The sequence below is a fragment of the Mobula birostris genome, chromosome 7 (genome assembly GCF_030028105.1).
Source record: "Mobula birostris isolate sMobBir1 chromosome 7, sMobBir1.hap1, whole genome shotgun sequence".
Taxonomy (NCBI): Eukaryota; Metazoa; Chordata; class Chondrichthyes; order Myliobatiformes; family Myliobatidae; genus Mobula; species Mobula birostris.
In genome coordinates this window covers 178,552,721-178,576,352 of record NC_092376.1, presented here as the reverse complement: position 1 = coordinate 178,576,352, position 23,632 = coordinate 178,552,721, and positions in this window count along the sequence as shown.

Genomic DNA, 23,632 nt, shown 5'->3' with positions numbered 1-23,632 from the left:
GCACATCCTTTCTAAGATGAGGGGCCAAAAATTGTTCACAATACTCAAGGTGGGGCTTCACCAGTGTCTTATAAAACCTCAGCATCACATCCCTGCTCTTGTATTCTAGACCTCTTGAAATGAATGCTAACATGGCATTTGCCTTTCTCACTGCCAACTCAACCTGCAAGTTAACCTTCAGGGTGTTCTGCATAAAGACTCCCAAAGCACTTTGTATCTCAGATTTTTTGGATTTTCTCCCCATTTAGGAAATAGTCCACACATTTATTTCTACTACCAAAGTGCATGACCATGCATTTTCCAACATTGTATTTCATTTGCCACTTTCTTGCCCATTCTCCTAATCTGTCTAAGTCCTTCTGCACCCTACTTGTTTCCTCAACACTACCTGCCTCTCCACCAATCTTCGTATTATCTGCAAACTTGGCAACAAAGCCATCTATTCCATAATCCAAATCATTTATATACAGCATAAGAAGAATCGGTCCCAAAACCGACCCCTGTGGAACACTACTGGTCACTGGCAGCCAACCAGAAAAGGATCCTTCTATTCCCACTCACTGCCTCCTACCAATCAGCCAATGCTCTAACCATTTTAGTAACTTTCCTGTAATACCATGGGCTCTTAACTTGCTAAGCAGCCTCATGTGTGGCACCTTGTCAAAGGCCTTCTTAAAGTCCAAATACACAATGTCCACTGCATCCCCATCCTACTTGCAACGCACTCTTGCACACCACCCAACCACAGTACTTTATTATTGCCTGTCAGTCACCTATGTACAGACAATGCTGTGCCTAGAGTCGTTTCATGGACATACAATTAATCTATATATATAAGCTATTTTATGTTTTTACATTTATGGTGCATTTATTATTGCGTTCGTTATTTTATTGTATTTTATGCTGTATCGAACCGGTGTAAAAAATTTAGTCGTTCGCCTTCACACTTGTGTTTGTACTGGAAATGACATTAGAAGATCTTGACCAAAGCTCGGCAATCTTTCTTGCAGTACCGAACACCACCAGCATGCGGTAGCATTGCCCTCTATGTCTGCAAGTCTGGAAGCGGCGATGAGGTCAGATGCCAGTGAAAGGCGAGTGGTCCCTGCAGCAGTTTGGGAAGCGCTGGCAGGTGTGCATTCCCTGCCTGATGAATGTCTGTCATGAAATTGCTGCCAGGCATCCAAGCAGGTGGTGCGCTTATTACAGAGAACATTATAACTCCTTTCATAATGTAGCGCCGTATGATTGATTGCTTCACAACACAACAGCCACGCAAGTCCCAGTGTACTTTCTTACGAGTGAGTTCCTTTCCGGAAGATGTAAATTTTGGCTGTTTGCAGGCTTTTCAGTTCTCCGTGACAAACGGGAGGTTACCCTGTATCTATTTTCTGTCTGTCACATCTGCCACTGATATGTTTGAGTGGTTCCATTTCCATATCTCATGATGTCTGCTGCTGAATTTTCATATTCCCCGGAGTAAGGTCCTGGGTCTGCCTATTCCAGATGTGTCGCTACCGATGCGTATTTATTCAGCACACCCACTCACCTGCAAGGGGCAGACCTTTCGGCGATAATGAGCCTGCAAAGGACAAAATAATAAGATCTCAAAGACTCTTCCCCAGTCCCGGCAAATCATGGTCTGGTATTTTCCTTTGAAAATGGTACGACTTTAAAAAATATTTAGAGGTACTGGGCAGATTAGGCCCTTCCCGCCCAAAGAGCCCAGTGGAGCAGCAACCCACCTATTTAACCCTAACCTCACCACAGGACACTCCAACAGCAGGACTCATGACGTGTCTCCTCCCTGGCAACACATGGAAACTTAACCCTTTTCAGACTACAGGGAACTGGGAGGAGGTCTGGCCCCAGCACACGTAGCATGCAAGCCCACCTGGTGCTCGTGAACCAGATCCCTAGCTCTGGGTAAATAGCCCCCACTGCATTATGGGCAGCCTCGGGAGAGAAGAAGACTTAGGGATTAAACCCAGACAGCAAATCCGGAGAGGGGTGGAGCCCCTAAGGCGGCTGGACATGATTGAACATCCTTCCTGCAGCCAAGCTGGTGCCAAACATATTACTTCATAAGCTTTCCTTTGGACTGCACTGGTGAGGCCAAGAGGGGGAGGATCTCCATATCTTCTGCCTAGGCTTGTGATGATGATCTTCATCACCCATTGTCCTTTACAGATGGATGGATGCCAACCAACCAATCACAGGACAATTTACAGTGACTAATTAACCTATGAACCAATAGGCCTTTGGACTGTGGGAGGAAACTGAAGCACCCTGGTCACGGATAGATCATACAAACGCCCTACAAAACAGTTCTGAAATTGATCTCAGAACTCCCGAGCTCTAAGCTCTAAGAGTGTCACACTAACTACTACACTACCGTGGCAAATTAAGGACGTTTTTACTTTTTCAGGAGGTTTCTCCCCTATTGTAACATGGAAGCTGGTTCACAGGTTTGTTGAGTGAGATGGAAGGCATTGATTAGGAATAAGCACATTGATCATTTATTTACAAACAGTCAGAGATTCGACCAAACATCTAAATCCCTCAAGTTATACAAACTACAAAACTAAATATTCAACAAACAGACACTTAGCTAAGAGTGCGCATGGGCCTCCTATATCTGCAGCATACTTTCCCAATGGTTCTTCAGCGCTGGTTGCGACCTCAGTGAGAAGTAGGCCCTGGGGATGAAAGAAAAGAGGCTGAGACTCCTGCACGTGCCATTCTTATACCAATGAGGTGCCTGAAACTGAACACCAATGCCATGGCACACAAGGCAACTGATGGGAAAGAGCTGCTACATCCTTCAAACAAGCCAATCGATGACCAGCGTAAGTGCCTTTTGAACGACATGTAAGCTAACCTCTGACCCCCCAGATGATAGCTATTCCATCGGACAGAAGATACAAAATCCTGAAAACGCTTACCACCAGACTAAAAGATAGTTTCTATCCTGCAGTTATAAGACTACTGAATCCTAGTACAGTAAGATGATGCTTGACTTAGCAATCTAACTCATTATGATTTAACACCTCACTGTCTGACTGCATTGCACTTTCTCTGTAATTACAATATTTCATTTTACATTCTGTTATTGTTTTACCTTGTTCTACCTCAGTGCACAGAGTAATGAATTGAACTGTATGAACAGTATGCAAGATAAGCTTTTCACTATATCACAGTAAATGTGAAAGTAATAAACCCATTCCTTTTCTAGCACAGCCCCGTGTTCCTGTATAATGCCCAAATCATTGCCTTGGCAAAGCAACCAACATAATCAAGGACTCCACCTACCTTCTCTTCTTTCCCCTTCTATCAGACAGGAGATACAAGAGCCTGAAAGCAAGTACCACAGCTTCTATCCCACTGTTATCAGACTTTTGAATGGACTTCTTCTACAAAAAGATGGACTCTTGGTCTGACAATCCACCTTGTTATGATCTTTCACTTTATCATTTACCCACACTGAACCTTTTTGGTTTCTAAAACACTTTTTTTTTGGACTGTACTCCTTGGAGTTTAGAAGAACAAGGGGGGGACCTCATATAAACATTTTGAATGTTGAAAGGCATGGGCAGAGTTGATGTGGCAAAGTTGTTTCCCATGGTGGGGGAGTCTAGTACGAGAGGGCATGACTTAAGGATTGAAGGGCGCCCATTCAAAACAGAGATGCGAAGAAATTATTTTAGCAAGAGGGCAGTCAATCTGTGGAATCTGTTGCCACGGGCGACAGTGGAGGTCAAGTCATTGGACGTATTTAAGGCAGAGATTGATAGGTATCTGAGTAGCCAGGGCATCAAAGGTTATGGTGAGAAGGCAGGAGAGTGGGACTAAATGGGAGAATGGATCAGCTCATGATAAAATGGCGGAGCAGACTCGATGGGCCCAATGGCTGACTTCTGCTCCTTTGTCTTATGTTTTGTCTTGTCTTATTCTGCATTGTTATTATCTTACCCTGTTCTAGCTCCATGCACCGGGTTATGGTTTGGTTTGTATGCACAGAATCCAAGACATACTTCATGCATATGACAATATAAACTGGTATCAACACTAATGCCAACTTTGCCTTCACTGACTTTGTAAGTCTCAAAACATAAGTCAACATAACTGTCTGTAACATCTTACAGTGGAAATTTTGGTCATCCTCTCTCTTAGCTTACTAGCCTCAGGATCATTCTAGTCTGCACTTATAACATCCCTGCACTTACTTCCACAATGACAAGAGGTTGGTGAAGAAATATATCAACTCCTGCCTGAGAAATGATGTAGATTTATTCCAATTTGCTTACTGGATTACCAGATCTACAGCAGATGACATCTCATTACCTTTTCACTCAACACCAGAACATCTGGAAAACAAAAATGCATACATCAGAATGTTCTTTATTGACTACAGCTCAGCATTCAATACTATCATTCCCCCAAAACTAATTAATAATCTCCTAGACCTTGGCCTCAATACCTCTGTGCAATTGGATCCTCAATTTCATCATTTGTAGATCTCAGTAAATTTGGATTGGCAACAACATCTGCTCCACAATCTCCAACAGCACAGGAGCACCACAGGGCTGTGTGCTTAGCCACCTGCTCTGGTTGCTTTACACTTATGACTGGGTGGCTAAACACAGCTCCAATGCAATATTCTAGTTTGCTGATGAAACCACTGTTGTAGTCTGAATCAAGCATGGTGATGAATCAGCACACTGTGTAGGAAGGAGATTGAAGATCTGGCTGAGTGATACATAATAACAATCGTTTACTCAATGTCAGCAAGACCAAGGAGCTGGTTATTGACTTCAGGAGAGGGAAACCGGAAGTTCATGAGCCAGTTCTTATCAGAGGATCAGAGATGGAGAGGATCAGCAACTTCAAATTCCAAGGTGTTATTATTCCAAAGCACCTGTGTCCGGCATGTAAAGGCAATAACGAAGAAAGTACCTCTATTTCCTTAGGCCTTTGTAAAGATTCAGCACGACATCAAAACCTTTGACAAACTTCTATACATGAGTAGTGGAGAGTATATTGACTGGATGCATCACAGCCCGGTATGGAAACACCAATGCCCTTGAATGGAAAATCCTACAAAAGATAGTAGACACGGCCCAGTCCATCACAGGTAAAGTCCTACTAACTATTGAGCACACCTACATGAAATGCTGTCACATGTAAGCACCATCCATCATCAGAGAACTCCAAAACACAGGGCATCCTCTCTTCTTACTACTGCCATCATGAAGAAGGTACAGGAGCATCAGGACTCACACTAGTGTTTAACTGGAGTAAGAGGAAACATAAGGCTATCAGGCAGGAACTTGGAAGCATAAATTAGGAACTGATGTTCACAGGGAAACATATGGAAGAAATGTGGAAAATGTTCAGGGGATATTTGCATGGAGTTCTGCATAGGTACATTCCAACGAGACAGGGAAAGGATGGTAGGGTACAGGAACTGTGGTGTACAAAGGCTGTTGTAAATCAAGAAGAAAAGAAGAGCTTATGAAAGGTTCAAAAACTAGGTAGTGATAGAGATCTAGAAGATTATAAGGCTAGCAGGAAGGAGCTTAAGAATGAAATTAGGAGAGCCAGAAAGGGCCATGAGAAGGCCTTGGCAGACAGGATTAAGGAAAACCCCAAGGCATTTTACAAGTATGTGAAGAGCAAGAGGATAAGACGTGAGAGAATAGGACCAATCAAATGTGACAGTGGAACAGTGTGTATGGAACCGGAGGAAATAGCAGAGGTACTTAATGAATACTGTGCTTCAGTATTCACTACAGAAAAGGATCTTGGTAATTGTAGGGATGACTTACAGCGGACTGAAAAGCTTGAGCATGTAGATATTAAGGAAGAAGATGTGCCAAAGCGTTTGGAAAGCATCAATTTGGATAAGTCACCAGGACCAGACAAGATGTACCTCAGGTTACTGTGGGAGGCGAGGGAGGAGATTACTGAGCCTCTGGCTATGATCTTTGTATCATCAATGGGGACAGGAGAGGTTCCGCAGGATTGGAGGGTTGAGAATGTTGTTCCTTTATTCAAGAAATGGAGTAGAGATAGCCCAGGAAATTACAGACAAGTGAGTTTTTTTCAGTAGTTAGTAGGTTGATGGAGAAGATCCTAAGAGGCAAGATTTATGAACATTTGGAGAGGCATAATATGACTCAGAATAGTCAGCATGGCTTTGTCAAAGGCAGGTTGTGCCTTATGAGCCTGATTGAATTTTTTGAGGATGTGACTAAAAATATTGATGAAGGTAGAGCTGTAGATTTCAGCAAGGCATTTGATAAGGCACCCCATGCAAGGATTATTGAGAAAGTAAGGAGGCATGGGATCCAAGGGGACATTGCTTTGTGGATCCAGAATTGGCTTGCCCACAGAAGGCAAAGAGAGGTAGTAGATGCGTCATATTCTGCATGGAGGTCGGTGAACAGTGGTGTGCCTCAGGGATCTGTTCTGGGACCCCTTCTCTTCATGATTTATATAAATGACCTATATAAGGAAGTGGAGGAATGGGTTAATAAATTTGCTGATGACACGAGGGTTGGGGGTGTTGTGGATAGTGTGGAGGGCTGTCAGAGGTTACAGCAGGACATCAATAGGATGCAAAACTGAGCTGAGAAGTGGCAGATGGAATTCAGCCCAGGTAAGTGTGAGGTGGTTCATTTTGGTAGGTCAAATATGATGGCAGAATATAGTATTAATGGTAAGACTCTTGGCAGTGTGGAAGATCAGAGGGATCTTAGGGTCCGAGTCCATAGGACACTCAAAGCTGCCGTCGTTTAGAAAGCATACGGTGCATTGGCCTTCATCAGCCATGGGATTGACTTTAAGAGCAGAGAGGTAATGTTACAGCAGGAAGGATGTGGAAACCATAGAAAAGGAGCAGAGGAGATTTACAAGGATGTTGCCTGGATTGAAGAGCATATTCTATGAGAATAGGTTGACTGAACTCGGCCTTTTCTCCTTGGAGCGACAGAGGATGAGAGCTGACATGACAAAGGTGTATAAGGTGGTGAGAGGCGTTGATTGTGTGGATAGCCAGAGGCTTTTTTCCAGGGCTAAAATGGCTAGCACAAAAGGGCAAAGTTTTAACGTGCGTAGAAGTAGGTACAGAGGAGATGTCAGGGGTAAGTTTTTTACGCAGAGCGTGATGAGTGCATGGAATAGGTTGCCGGCGGCAGTGGTGGAGGCGAATACAATAGGGTCTTTTAAGAGAGTCCTGGATAGGTACATGGATCTTAGAAAACAGAGGGCTATGGGTAACCCTAGGCAATTTCTAAGGAAAGGATATGTCCGGCACAGCTTTGTGGGCCGAAGGGCCTGTATTGTGCTGTAGGTTTTCTGTGTTCTATGCTTCTATGTTACCAGGTTCAGAAGCAGTTACGACCCCTCCACCATCAGATTCTTGAACAAAAGGCAATAACTGCACTCAATTTCACCTGCCCCTATCACTGAAATGTTCCTACAACCAATGGACTCACTGTAAGGACTCTTCATGTCAGGATCTTGATATTTATTACATACTTATTTGTTATTCTTTCTTTTTTTTTTATTTGCAGTTTGTTGTCTTTTGCACACTGGTTGAATGACCAAGTAGGTGTGGTCTTTCATTGATTCTGTTATAGTTATTATAGTTATGTGTTGGCGCGTGGCCAAGTGGTTAAGGCGTTCGCCTAGTGATTTGAAGGTCGCTGGTTTGAGCCTTGGCTGAGGCAACGTGTGTGTCCTTGAGCAAGGCACTTAATCACACATTGATCTGCGACAACACCGGTGCCAAGCTGTATGGGTCCTAATGCCCTTCCCTTGGACAACATCGGTGTCATGGAGAGGGGAGACTTGCAGCACGGGCAACTGCCAGTCTTCCATACAACCTTGCCCAGGCCTGCGCCCTGGAAACCTTCCAAAGCGCAAATTCATGGTCTCATGAGACTAACAGATGCCTTTTTTTTAGTTATTATTCTACAGATTTATTAAATATGCCAGGAAGAAAAAGAATCTCAGGTTTATATATGGTGACATATATATACTTCGATAATAAATTTACTTTGAACTTTGAACTGCTGATCTCTACATTGAGGAAGTTATTACATTCTCTGCTCCACTATACCATCTACCCACAAAAGCACACAGACTAGCTGTGCGCATTTCCCCACATTAAACACTACACCAATGTGTATGCATTTGTATTGGAATTGATTTATTATTATCACAGTTAGCAAGATGCAGTGAAAAGCTTGTCTTGTGATTGTTCATACAGATCAAATCATTACATAGTCACGTAGCGTGGCAGTTAGTGTGAAGCTCTTACATCTCGGGGCATTCCAGAGCTTGGAGTTCGATTCCGCTGCCATCTCTGTGGAGTTTGTAGGTTCTCCCCGTGTCTGTGCGGGTTTCCTCTGGGTGCTCCGGTTGCTCAAACAGTCCAAAGACGTGCCGATTAGTAGGTTAGTGGTTCATTGTAAATAGTCTTTTGATGAGGCTGGCTAGTGCTAAATAGGTAGGTTGCAGGGTGGTACAGCTCATTGGGTTGGAAGGGCCTATTCTGCACTGTATCTCTAAATTTAAAAAATAAGTAAGCCAGAATAAAGTGAAATAAGAATGTGGAATAAAGTATGAAAGCTACGAAAAAAAGTGCAGTGCTCGTTGATGATAAAGTGCAAGATCATCATGAGGTAAGACACACAAGATACTGGAGGTTCTCAGCAGTTCAGCTAGCATCTATGCCGAAAAATAGTCAACGTTTCAGGCCAAGTAGTTCCGATAAAGGGCCTCGGCCCAACATGCCAACTCTTTATTCCTCTCCATAGATGCTGCCTAACCTGCTGAGATACTCTAGTATTTTGTGTGTGCTGCTCGAGATTTCCAGCCTCTGCAGAATCTCTTGTGCTTAGCATAACAAGTTAGATTGTGAGCAAGCGTGAAGGGCAATTTTGTATGCAGAGAGTGGTGGGTGCAGTGGAAGCAGGCAGTTTGATGGAATTTAAGGGGGTTTTAGATAGACACATGAATAGGAAGGGAAATGAGGGATATGGATGTTACACGGGAGAACATTTAATATAAGTTGTCATCAGGAACTGCACAACATTATGGGTCAAATGGCCTATCAATGCTATACTGTTCTATCGAGTTCAAGTTCAGCTACTGTCATTCAACTGTGCACATGTATACACCAAATTTAACAATGTTCCTCTGGACCAACACATAGGTCACACATCAACAAATGAAGTATTACTACCACAAATAATTTATGTTCTATGTTCTGTTATTGTATCATTATGATGCAATAAAGAACATTAACTCAGTTTCCATGATCCTCTGCCTCTTCGATGTGATGAATGGATGACATATACCCTATTATGAGGGGTATAGACAGGGTAAATGCAAGCAGGCTTTTCAACTGAGGTCGGGTGGGACTACAATTAGGGGTAATGGGTTAAGGGTGAAAGGTGAAGTGTTTAAGGGGAACATGAGGGGAAATTTCTTCACATAGAGGACTGTGAGAACGTGAAACGAGCTGCCAGCATAAGTGGTGGATATGAGCTCGATTTCAATGTTTAAGAGAAGTTTGGATAGGTACATGGGTGGGAGGGATATGGAGGGTTATGGTCTTGGTGCAGGTCAATGGGGGTAGGCAGTTTAAATGGGTCAGTGTTTACTTGCTGGGCTGAATAGTCTGTCTGTGCTGTACTTTTCTATGATTTTATGACTCTATGACAATAACTAACCTCATTATAATTTTACGAATATGCACAACATCATTATTAAAGTCAGTACCATGGCTCAGATTTTGAACAACACTTCCCTTTCTTAAAGAATCCATTTTCAAAGGGCCTGCATTTGAGTCAGAAAGTAGCCAAGTTGCAACCAACATAGTCAAACACCACATTCATTCTTTCTTCTCCACCTTCAGTCAAGCTGAAGCTGTAATTGACTGAGAACACATGTCACAGGCTCTAGGATAGCTTTTATCCTGCGAAGGACTACTTCAAGGGTGAGGAGACAATTTCGAATGAGGTTGCAGGCGACATCGGATGTATGACAATTCAGGCAGGGTTTGCAAGACATTACTTCCTACAAAGCGAACCCAGTAGCATGAATGGGAGTGAGGCTTCACAACCAGATGAACTCAACGCCTTCTATGCCCGCTTTGAGAGGAAGAATATAACTGCAGCTAAGATTGCTGCTGTACCTGACGACCCTGTGCTCTCTGCCTCAGAGGCCAATCTTCTGCTATCTTTAAAGAGGGTGAACCCTCGCAAGGTGGAAGGCCCCAATGGAGTACCTGGCAAGGCTCTGAAAACCTGTGCTGACCAACTGGCGGGAGTATTCAGGGACATTTGGAACATCTCACTGCTACAGGCGGAAGTTCCCACTTACTTTAAAAAGGCAAGAATTATACCAGTGCCTAAGAAGAATAATGCGAGCTGCCTTAATGACTATCACCCTGTAGCACTGACATCTACAGTGACGAAATGCTTTGAAAGGTTGGTCATGACTAGACTGAACACCTGCCTCAGCAAGGACCTGGATCAATTGCAATTTGCCTATTGCCGCAATAGGTCAACAGCAGAGGCAATCTCGATGGCTCTTCATACAGCCTTAGACCACCTGGACAATATAAACATCTATGTCAGGATGCTGTTCACTGACTGTAGCTCAGCCTTTAATAGCATAATTCTCACAATCCTGATCAAGGAATTACAGAACCTGGTCATCTGTACCTCCCTCTGCAACCAGAAGACCACAATCTGTGTGGATTGGTGATAACATCTCCTCCTCGCTGACAATCAACACTGCTGCACCTCAGGGGTGTGTGCTTAGCCCACTGCTCTACTCTCTGTATACACATTACTGTGTGGCTAGGCATAGATCAAATACCATCTACAAATTTGCTGATGATAGAATTTAATTGTTGTTAGAATTTCAGATGGGGACGAGAGGGCATACAGGAGAAAGATATGCCAACTAGTAGAGTGGTGTTGCAGCAACAACCTGGCACTCAATGTCAGTAAGACGAAAGAGCTGATAGTGGACTTCAGGAAGGGTAAGATGAAGGAACACATACCAATTGTCATAAAGGGATCAGAAGTGGAGAGAGTGAGCAGCTTCAAGTTCCTGGGTGTCAAGACCTCAGAGGATCTAACCTGGTGCCAACATATTGATGCAGCTATAAAGAATGCAAGGCAGCGACTATACTTCATTAGGACTTTGAGGAGATTTAGTATGTCAACAAGAACACTCAAAAACTTCTATAGATGTACCTTGGAGAGCATTCCGCCAGGCTGCATCACTGTCTGGTATGGGGGAGAGGAGCTACTGCACAGGACCGAAAGAACCAGCAGAAGGTTGTAAATTTAGTCGGCTCCATCTTGGGTACAAGCCTGCAAAGTACTCAGGATATCTTCATGGAACAGTATCTCAGAAAGGCCGACTCCAATGGGATCCCACCACTAAGCACATCTTTCCCTCCCCCACTCTTTCTGCTTTCCGCAGGGATCGCTCCCTACACGACTCCCTTATCCATTCGTTCCCCCCCAGCCCTCCCCACCGATCTCCCTCCTGGCACTTATCCTTGTAAGCAGAACAAGTGCTACACATGCCCTTATACTTCCTCCCTCACCACCATTTAGGGCTCCCAGTCAGTCCTTCCAAGTGAGGCAACACTTCACCTGTGAGTTGGCTGGGGTGATATACTGCGTCCAGTGCTCCTGATGTAGCCTTCTATATATTGGTGAGACCCGACGCAGACTGGGAGATCGTTTCGCTGAACACCTACGCTCTGTCCGTCAGAGAAAGCAGGATCTCCCAGTGGCCACTCATTTTAATTCCACATCCCATTCCCATTCTGACATGTCTATCCACAGCCTCCTCTACTGTAAAGATGAAGCCACACTCAGGTTGGAGGAACAACACCTTATATTCCGTCTGGGTAGCCTCCAACCTGATGCCATGAACATTCACTACTCTAACTTCCGCTAATGCCCCACCTCTCCTTCGTACCCCATCCGTTATTTATTTATATACACACATTCTTTCTCTCACTCTCCTTTTTCTCCCTCTGTCCCTCTGAATATACCCCTTGCCCATCCTCTGGGTTTTCCCCCCTCCCCCTTTTCCTTCTCCCTGGGCCTCCTGTCCCATGATCCTCTCATATCCCTTTTGCCAATCACCTGTCCAGCTCTTGGCTCCATCCCTCCCCCTCCTGTCTTCTCCTATCATATTGGATCTCCCCCTCCCCCTCCCACTTTCAAATCTCTTACTCACTCTTCCTTCAGTTAGTCCTGACGAACGGTCTCGGCCCGAAACGTCGACTGTACCTCTTCCTAGAGATGCTGCCTGGCCTGCTGCGTTCACCAGCAACTTTGATGTGTGTTGTCTACATGGACTCCAGTATGGCCTTTGACAAGGTCCCGTATGGGAGGTTAGTGATGCACCATCAATAACTCCAAATGACTGGAAGTAGAGTAAACACTGAAAGGCTTTTATTAGCAGTAAAATGTGAACTCCATCATGCTGAGTATCTGTCCTGGACTGAGAGCAGGAGCAATGGCACAATCGCCTTTATTCAGGGGTCTGTGGGAGGAGCCACAGGGGCAGTCAGCGGAGGGGCGTGTCCAGACAGGTAACCCAGTTACAACATATGGTTTACCACATTCACCCTTCCTTTTTTTAAAAGAGTCCCGCGGGGTGAAGTGACTGACAATATTTACAAGAAGTATATTTACAGGTCAAGTCTGTCAGGCGGTCGAGTCCGTCGCTGTGATCTACGTAGCACCGGCGGTGATTGCATCGGCGACGGTGGTTGTGCTGGCTCCAGCCTGACTTGAGGTGTCAGCACGTTAATCCCGGTAATCCCTCGTGCGTGTGTGTCGCGCCCAGTGTGGGAGTGTCATGGGGTGTGTGTGTAGGGCTTGGAGTGCGCGGTGTCTGGTGGGTATATATATCGGTGGGTACGAGGTCAATAGCCACCACGGAGTGTTCAGGGTAGGGGCCCAGTGCTCCTGCGGGCGCCAGGTCGCGGATGGAGAGCGTGTCCCCCCCCACCCATCAGGTAAAACCATGTAGGCATACTGGGGGGTTCGCATGAAGTAAGTGAACCCGCTCGACCATCGGGGAGTATTTATTGCTCCTCACATGTTTCCGGAGCAGCACTAGCCCCGGGGATGTCAGCCCAGTTGGTAGGGTGGTCGCCGTGGTCGACTTTCTGGGAAAAGAAAAGAGCCGCTCATGAGGGGTGGCATTGGTGGCCGTGCATAACAGGGAGCGGATGGAGTGGAGTGCCTCGGGAATGACCTCCTGCCAGCGGGAGACCGGCAGTCCCTTTGACTGAGGGCTAAGTGTGTGACTTTCCACACCGTGCCATTCTCCTTCTCCGCCTGTCCATTCCCCCAGGGATTATAGCTCGTGGTCCTACTAGTTGCAATTCCCCTAGCCAGTAGGTATTGGCGCAGCTCATCACTCATAAACGAGGACCCTCTGTCACTGTGGATATAGCATCGGTATCCGAACAGAGTGAAGAGCTTGCGCAGGGCTTTTATAACTGACGTGGTAGTGGTGTCCGGGCAGGGGATAGTGAAGGGGAACCACGAGTACTCGTCAATAACGTTAAGAAAGTACACATTGCGGTCGGTGGAGGGAAGGGGGCCCTTAAAGTCAACACTCAGTCGCTCAAAGGGGCGGGTGGTCTTGATTAGTTGTGCCTTTTCTGGTCGGTAGAAGTGCGGTTTGCACTCTGCGCAGACTTGGCAGTCCCTGGTCATCGTCCTGATCTCCTCAAGGGAGTAAGTCAGGCTCCGGGCTTTCACAAAGTGGAAAAGCCGGGTGACCCCCGGGTGGCAAAGATCTACATGTAGGGCATATAGCCGTTCAATCTGCACGCTGGCGCATGTTCCCTGGGATAGGGCATCGGAGGGCTCTTTGAGCTTCCCAGGCCTGTACATGATGTCATAATTGTAGGTGGAGAGTTCGATTCTCCACCTCAGAATTTTATCGTTTTTGATTTTTCCCCACTGTTGGTTATTAAACATGAATGCAACTGAGCGCTGGTCAGTTAGCAGGGTGAACTTTTTGCCGGCGAGATAGTGCCTCCAGTGCCTTATAGCTTCCACTATGGCCTGGGCCTCTTTCTCCACCACGGAGTGCCGAATTTCAGGGCCTTGAAGGGTACAGGAGAAGAACGCCACTGGTCTCCCTGCCTGGTTGAGGGTAGAAGCCAGCGCAAAGTCGGAGGCGTCACTCTCTACTTGGAAGGGAATGGCCTCACCCACCGCATGCATTGCTGCTTTGGCAATGTCCTCTTTTATACGGCTGAAGGCCACGCGGGCCTCGGCTGAGAGGGGGAATGTGGTGGACTTGACTGGGGGCGGGCCTTGTCTGCATAGTTAGAGACCCATTGGGCGTAATATGAAAAGAAGCCCAGGCACCTTTTGAGGGCTCTGAGGGTATTGGGAAGAGGGAGTTCCAACAAGGGGCGCATACGGTCGGGGTCAGGGCCAATGACTCCGTTCTCCACGACACACCCAAGGATAGCAAGTCGGGTGGTCCCAAATACACACTTGTCCTTGTTATAGGTGAGGTTGAAAGATTTGGCCGCTTGGAGAAATTTTTGGAGGTTGTTGTCGTGATCCTGCCGGTCGTGACCGCAGATGGTGATGTTATCCAGATATGAGAACGTGGCCTTCAGTTGGCACTGGTCCACCATCCAGTCCATTGCCCTCTGGAAGACAGATACACCATTCGTGACACCGAAGGGGATGCGCAGGAAGTAATAAAGCCTGCCATCCGCCTCGAAGGCAGTGTAAGGGCGGTCCTCCCGGCGGATGGGGAGCTGATGGTAAGCGGATTTTAGGTCTATGGTCGAGTACACCTTGTACTGTGCTATCTGATTGACCATATCCGCGATGCGGGGTAGAGGGTACGCATCGAGCTGCGTGAACCTATTGATGGCCTGGCTATAGTCCACGACCATCCTATTTTTCTCCCCGTTTCAAACGATGACCACCTGCGTCCTCCTAGGACTTGTGCTTGGCTCAATGACCCCCTCCCTAAGCAGCCGCTGCACCTCCGACTTAATGAAGGCTCTGTCCCTCATGCTGTACCTCCTGCTTTTAGTTGCCACAGGTTTAAAGTTGGGGGTCAAGTTGGCGAACAGCAGTGGGGGAGATATCTTGAGGGTGGAGAGGCCGCAAGTGGTGTCGGTAGTGCAGCTGTTGGCATGGTGCTGGGTGGGATGTGCGGGTCGGTGTGTGTGTGTGGTCAGTAGCGGGGTATGTGATATATTCCTACAAAACTGGGGATATACGACAGTGATTAGTGGGAGGGGCCCATCATACTCCAAGCCGCCAAAGCTTTCAATCTCACCTATAGCAAGGACAAGTGTGTGTTCAGAACCACCCGACTTGCTATCCTTGGGTGTGTCATGGAGAACGGAGTCATTGGCCCTGACCACAAATGTATGCGCCCCCTGTTGGAACTCCCTCTTCCCACCACCCTCAGAGCCCTCAAAAGGTGCCTGGGCTTCTTTCTCCACTGCGGAGTGCCGAATTTCAGGGCCTTGAAGGATATGGGAGAAGAACGCCACCGGTCTTCCCACCTGGTTGAGGGTAGCAGCCAGTGCGAAGTCGGAGGCGTCACTCTCTACTTGGAAGGGAATGGACTCATCCACCGCATGCATTTCTGCTTTAGCAATATCCCCTTTTATGCAGCTGAAGCAGAGGGGCGTGTCCAGACAGGTAACCCAGTTACAACATATATATATGGTTTACCACACTTAGTGAGGAAGATTCAGTCGCTAGGTATACATGGAGAGGTAGTAAATTGGATTAGACATTGGCTCAATGGAAGAAGCCAGAGAGTGGTAGTGGAGGATTGCTTCTCTGAGTGGAGGCCTGTGATTAGTGGTGTGCCACAGGGATCAGTGCTGGGTCCATTGTTATTTGTCATCTATATCAATGAACTGGATGATAATGTGGTAAATTGGATCAGCAAATTTGCTGATGATACAAAGATTGGAGGTGCAGTGGACAGTGAGGAAAGTTTTCAAAGCTTGCAGAGGGATTTGGACCAGCTGGAAAAATGGGCTGAAAAATAGCAGATGGAGCTTAATACAGACAAGTGCGAGGTATTGCACTTTGGAAGGACAAACCAAGGCAGAACATACAAGGTAAATGGTAAGGCACTGAGGAGTGCAGTAGAACAGAGGGATCTGGGAATACAGATACAAAATTCCCTAAAAGTGGCGTCACAGGTAGATAGGGTCATAAAGAGAGCTTTTGGTACATTGGCCCTTATAAATCAAAGTATTGAGTACAAGAGTTGGAATGTTATGGTAAGGTTGTATAAGGCATTGGTGAGGCCGAATCTGGAGTATTGTGTGCAGTTTTGGTCACCAAATTACAGGAAGGATATTAATAAGGTTGAAAGAATGCAGAGAAGGTTTACAAGGATATGGCCGGGACTTGAGAAACTCAGTTACAGAGAAAGGTTGAATAGGTTAGGACTTTATTCCCTGGAGTGGAGAAGAATGAGGGGAGATTTGATAGAGGTATATAAAATTATGATGGGTATAGATAGAGTGAATGCAAGCAGGCTTTTCCCACTGAGGCTAGGGGAGAAAAAAACCAGAGGACATGGGTTAAGGGTGAAGGGGGAAAAGTTTAAAGGAAACATTGGGGGGGGGCTTCTTCACACAGAGAGTGGTGGGAGTGTGGAATGAGCTGCCAGACGAAGTGGTAAATGCGGACTCACTTTTAACATTTAAGGAAAACTTAGACAGGTACATGGATGAGAGGTGTATGGAAGGATATGGTCCAGGTGCAGGTCAGTGGGACGAGGCAGAAAAATGGTTCGGCACAGCCAAGGAGGGCCAAAAGGCCTGTTTCTGTGCTGTAATGTTCTATGGTTCTACGGTTCTAAGATCAGTGTAATCAATACCCTGTAACTTTCCTTTCAGAGTTGCACTTTTGTGCAGCCTAGCATTTTTGCAGTGTGAACTGAAGTCTCAAAGGTGCAGGGCAGGTGTGGCATGATGTATTTAGGCTGAATTGAGGCAGCAGGGCCTGGCCCGATCAGTGCGGAACAAACCAATGTTTGTCCATCGTTAGAATGGAGGAGAATTAAAGTGGCGGAGCTGAGGAAAGATAGAGTTGAGGTGGCAGGGGCTGGGCCCGAGAGTGAGGAGCAACACACATAAAAGTTGCTGGTGAACGCAGCAGGCCAGGCAGCATCTCTAGGAAGAGGTGCAGTCGACGTTTCAGGCCGAGACCCTTCGTCAGGACTAACTGAAGGAAGAGTGAGTAAGAGATTTGAAAGTTGAAGGGGGAGGGAGAGATCCAAAATGCTAGGAGAAGACAGGAGGGGGAGGGATGGAGCCAAGAGCTGGACAGGTGATAGGCAAAAGGGATATGAGAGGATCATGGGACAGGAGGTCCGGGAAGAAAGACGGGGGGGGGGGACCCAGAGGATGGGCAAGGGGTATATTCAGAAGGACAGAGGGAGAAAAAGGAGAGTGAGAGAAAGAATGTGTGTATAAAAATAAGTAACAGATGGGGTACGAGGGGGAGGTGGGGCATTAGCGGAAGTTAGAGAAGTCGATGTTCATGCCATCAGGTTGGAGGCTATCCAGACAGAATATAAGGTGTTGTTCCTCCAACCTGAGTGTGGCTTCATCTTTACAGTAGAGGAGGCTGTGGATAGACATGTCAGAATGGGAATGGGATTTGGAATTAAAATGAGTGGCCACTGGGAGATCCTGCTTTCTCTGGCAGACAGAGCGTAGGTGTTCAGCAAAACGGTCTCCCAGTCTGCGTCGGGTCTCGCCAATATATAAAAGGCCACATCGGGAGCACCGGACGCAGTATATCACCCCAGCCGACTCACAGGTGAAGTGTTGCCTCACCTGGAAGGACTGTTTGGGGCCCTGAATGATGGTAAGGGAGGAAGTGTAAGGGCATGTGTAGCACTTGTTCTGCTTACACGGATAAGTGCCAGGAGGGAGATCAGTGGGGAGGGATGGGGGGGACGAATGGACAAGGGAGTTGCGTAGGGAGCGATCCCTGCGGAATGCAGAGAGACCGGGGGAGGGAAAGATGTGCTTAGTGGTGGGATCCCGTTGGAGGTGGCGGAAGTTACGGAGAATAATATGTTGGACCCGGAGGCTGGTGGGGTGGTAGGTGAGGACCAGGGGAACCCGATTCCTAGTGGGGTGGCGGGAGGATGGAGTGAGAGCAGATGTACGTGAAATGGGGGAGATGCGTTTAAGAGCAGAGTTGATAGCGGAGGAAGGGAAGCCCCTTTCTTTAAAAAAGGAAGACATCTCCTTCGTCCTAGAATGAAAAGCCTCATCCTGCGTGCAGATGCGGCGGAGACGGAGGAATTGCGAGAAGGGGATGGCGTTTTTGCAAGAGACAGGGTGAGAAGAGGAATAGTCCAGATAGCTGTGAGAGTCAGTAGGCTTATAGTAGACATCAGTGGATAAGCTGTCTCCAGAGACAGAGACAGAAAGATCTAGAAAGGGGAGGGAGGTTTCTGAAATGGGCCAGGTAAACTTGAGGGCAGGGTGAAAGTTGGAGGCAAAGTTAATAAAGTCAACGAGTTCTGCATGCGTGCAGGAAGCAGCGCCAATGCAGTCGTCAATGTAGCAAAGGAAAAGTGGGGGACAGATACCAGAATAGATACCAGTGAGGAGCAAGCTATTTTTTGACAGATTTAAGCATCGGGCCAGATTAGAAAGGTGCAGTATGGGACAAATCATGGTGCAGGTCCCAGGCCCAAGCGCATAGCGAAGCGACAGAGACCAGGTCCAAGAATGAGGAATGACCCAATGTTTAGCTGATTTTAGTGCCGGGCCAAATTGAAAAGGAAGGAGGAGCCATGCCAGTGTTCAGTTCACTGCTCATGAGGTTTACTCGTCTCTGTGCTGAACTGAGGCTGTGGCCTGCAACTAGTGGGTTCCCAGATCGGTTGCATTGATGACTGGCTTTGTGGCTGCGAACTCACTTTCATGAACTTCATTTCTGAATATTATTTGCACAATTTGTTTCTTTTTCTTTCCATTGGGTGTTTGACAGTCTTCTTTGTTTAATGGGTTCTATTGGGTTTCTTTATTTGTTTTGTAGTCAAGGTCAAAGTAAAGTTTATTATCAGAGTACATACATGTCACCACATATAGCCCTGAGATTCTTTTTCTGCAGGCATACTTAGCAAATCTATAAGGCATCTGTTAGTCTTGTGAGACCATGGATCTGCACCTGGAAAGTCTTCACTCTCCAGGGCGCAGGCCTGGGCAAGGTTGTATGGAAGACCAGCAGTTGCCCATGCTGTAAGTCTCCCCTCTCCACGACACCAATGTTATACAAGGGAAGGGCACTAGGACCCATACAGCTTGGCACCAGTGTCGTCGCAGAGCAATGTGTGATTAAGTGCCTTGCTCAAGGACACAACACATGTTGCCTCGGCTGGGGCTCGAACTTACGACCTTCAGGTCACTAGTCCAATGCCTTAACCACTTGGCCAGGTGCCAACACAGCAATTCTATAAAAATATCAAAAATTAATATCCCTCATGCCAATGGGTCGTGAGCACTTGCTTGAGACTGCCTTGATGTTGGGAGAGACACGGGATTGACTCACAAATGCTTTCAAGTGGGCACCCTCCTTCTCAATATTTCATCGATTAGTGCACTCAGTCTCCAGAGGGCTTGACGATGAGTTCTCGCTTCCCTGAGTCACCACCCCCCCCCCGTTGTGTCTTCCCACCTTCTCAATGCTATGTTAGAGCCCAAAAGAGGTCTTTTCACTTGATCCAAAGCCAGTGACTGCTTCTTTCTGCCACCTGTGATGTGGCTCTGATTGGTTTGTCATAGGGTCTGACTATGGATCCCTTGCTCCTTCAGCAATTTGATGGTGGATGTGGCAATAAATCTGCCATAACCCACTTCCACAGGACAAACTTTGGGCTTCCAGCCCCGTCGCTGAGCTTCAGCTGCTGGATCTGCATAGCGTAGTCTCTTGTGCTCATATGCTTCAGCTACTGAGTCCTCCCATGGTGCTGTGAGTTCCATGGTGTAGATGCTCTGCAATGAATCGGACTAGAAGCTGGCCTAAGGATGGTAATAGCAATTTCCGGTGAAAAGGTGAGTAGTTTATTGACATCCACCAATTTTCTAGTCATGGTTCATGTTTATCTCTCCTGTTTCTGGCATACAAGGGAGATTAGTTAGTCTTTTCCTTCCCCCACGCCCCCCACCCTGGATGAATGCTGCTGGTGTCAGAGCATTAGTCGTTCTAGGAGACAAGGAATTGGTTTCTATCCTCCTGGTGTCGCTTGTTGCTGCCAGACTCTTCAACACCTGGTTGTGATGCCATGTATATACCTTGTTGAGGCTGGTTTTGAAGCTTGCCAGGATATATTTGATGGTTGCTGGAATTGGGCACAGGAAACAAGTTGGATCCTCACCGAGCCACTGGTGGACGTTTTTTTTTTGTGAGGGAAGCATGTCGTATGTGGCTCTGATGAGAAAGCTAAGTCTGTCTGTTTCCATCACCCATATGTCCTTCCAGCTGATTTTCCTCCTCTCGATGTTTTCCCACCACGTTCATTGCCCATGCTTAGCCAAGGAGACAGCCTTTGCACTTTCGTCGGAACTCTTCTTGTCGCTGGATTTCCTCGACAACCATCTTCCTTCACTCTGGAATTGTGACCCTGTGCCAGGTGGGTCCACTTGCTGCCAGAGCAAAGTCACTCCTGCCCCGTTGAACTTACCCCACAATGTCTCTATGCCTAAGAGCTGTTGTTGCTTGCTGCACCACGTCAGCTGGGGTCCATTTCTGCCCAATTGATATGGTCCGTGCAGCATTACTGATGGTCTTGTTACAAGAGTCTTTATGAGTCATCTGTAGACGCACCTTTGAACACCTGAGGCCAGTGAAAGGTAGTTCAAGGACTACTTTACCATAGAGACTGATGTTACTGATACGCCTTGGGACACCGAACCACCTCTTTACAAACAGAGTGATGATTTGCTCGAGCTTTCTTCACAGTTGTTAGTGGGACCTAGTGAGTGGCCACATCACCTGGAGTAGGAGCACATTGCACATTTAGATGGAGACGTAACGTATATGAAGGATGTAAGAAATAAAATGAATTTGATTCAATTCAATTCAAGGCTTCAGTTTTCCAGGCAGCATGGTCTTGTCGATGTTATGCAGGCTGTTGGTGTTAAGTTGCTTTAGTTGCTGCACCTATCCTGGCATTGTACCATCTACCCAGGCTTTTGACAGCCTGTTGAGACACTGTTGGAGGAACACTTCAGCACGCTGGATGAACTCAGCAGGTCGGGCAGCATCAGTTAGAAACGATGAGTCGACATTTCGGGCCGGAACCCTTCATCAAGACTGAAGGCTGAAATATGGGGAAGGATTTGAAGAATGCTTGTAGCTTCAGTTGAAAGACCAGTAATTTGGGTGGCAACCATTCAGGGCCCCAAACAGTCCTTCCAGGTGAGGCAACACTTCACTTGTGAGTCTGTTGGGGTCATCTCTTGCATCCGGTGCTCCCGGTGCGGCCTCCTCTACATCGGTGAAACCCGACGCAGATTGGGGGACTGCTTCGTTGAGCACCTCCACTCCGTCCGCCACAACAGACAGGATCTCCTGGTAGCCACCCACTTCAACTCTGCTTCCCATTCCCATTCAGATATGTCCATACATGGCCTCCTCTACAGCCATGATGAGGCTAAACTCAGGTTGGAGGAGCAACACCTCATATACTGTCTAGGTAGTCTCCAGCCCCTTGGTTTGAACATAGAATTCTCCAACTTACGTTAATACCCTCCCCCTCCCTTCCTCTATCCCTATTTCACTCTGCCCCCTCCCCCAGCTGCCTATCACCTCCCTCATGGTTCTGCCTCCTTCTACTACTATCCATTGTTTTCAGGGCTATGATGTCAATGCTTCCCCTCCCCCCCCCCTTGTCTTTCAAATTACTGGTCTTTCAACTGAAGCTACAAGCATTCTTCAAATCCTTCCCCATCTTTCATTCTTCAGTCCTGACGAAGGGTTCCGGCCCGAAACGTTGACTCATCATTTTTGACTGATGCTGCCCAACCTGCTGAGTTCATCCAGCGTACTGAAAGTGTTCCTTTGATCACAGCATCTGCAGATTAGTTTGTGTTTACGAGACACCGTTGGAACTGGGTCATCACCAATGAAGAACTTTATGTCTTTCAGCATTCCCTTGACTGTGGAGATGCTTTGTGACTTGCTGGGTTTGATTTTCATTCTGACCCACTCGATCTTTTCCTACAGCTTTTCAAGAAGTCAATTGGTGCATGCTGTAGTAGTGGTCGGTGTTGTTATATTGTCCATGTATGCCCTAGTAGGGGGAAGACAAAGTCCAGCACTTGCTCTTTCACCAGCTACCACCCATTCTGGAGCCTGATAATGACCTTCATGGCCATTGTGAAGGCCAATGGTGTCATAGTGCACCCCGCCATAATGCCTACCTCCAGTTCGTGCCATATTGCGGTATAATATGCTATTGTGAAGTGCAATTGTAGGTCTTGAAAGTCTAACATCATGAGCGTTGTGATGGGCTCTGGTATCTGGAAGAAGTCAGGTGCTTTTCAGAGGAGTGCATGGGGAATTGAACCGAATGCATTAGCGAGGTCCAGGAAAATCACATAGAGGTTTCTTTTGTCCTTCCTAGCTGCCATATCATGCATATCATGCTTGTATCTTCCAAATTCTGGCTTTCTGAACAGATTTATCAATGTACTTGTTTCTCTCTGGGTAGCTGGCCAGCCTCTATGCTATTACAGCGAAGAGGGTTTCCCACTTGACGTTCAGAAGGCAGATTGATCAAAACTCACTGATGTTTTCTACTTCTTTTACTTTTAGAATCAGAACACTGCCAGCCCTTCGCCACGCTTTGGGTATTTTTCACCTCTGCCACACTACCCTGATAAGCCTCCAGAGAAACCGCAAAACGTCCGATGCATTCTTATAAAGCCTATATGGTACTCTATTAGGCCCAGGAGCAGTTGCTGCTCTTGCTTGTCAGACTACCTTCTCCACTTCTCTCCACTTTGGAGGGTCAAAATCCAGATTGTAGGTGGGAGGCTGAATTGGCAGGATGTCAGATGGAATGATCATATATTCCTGCCTTTTCAAGTTGGTGTGAATCTTTTCCAGGTGCTCTTCCAGTTCCTGCTTTTATATTTTCGAAGTTCCACTTCTTATCCAGTGTGAAAAGACCTTTAATGAACTCAAAAGGGTCTTTGTAGAACTGTGTTCTTGTTTGTTCATTCTTTCTGCACATCTCCCTTAGATTCTCAGCTCGTTGCAACTTTGTCAGCTGGCTCTTGCTGCCTGCTTGAAGCTGGTTAAAGCTTTCCCTGTCACTCTCTGGGGCTTTCTTCCACTGCTTCCTCAGCTGTCTCCTCCCTCAAACCAGTTGCTCAGTCTCCTGCAGGAACTGCAAACAGGATCAATGGACAACAACCTGTGCAAATGCAGATATAAATAAATAGCAATAAATAATGAGCATGAAGTAACAAAATAAAAGAGTCCTGCAATAAGTATAGTTATCCCCTTTTTTTCAAGACCCTGATGGCTGA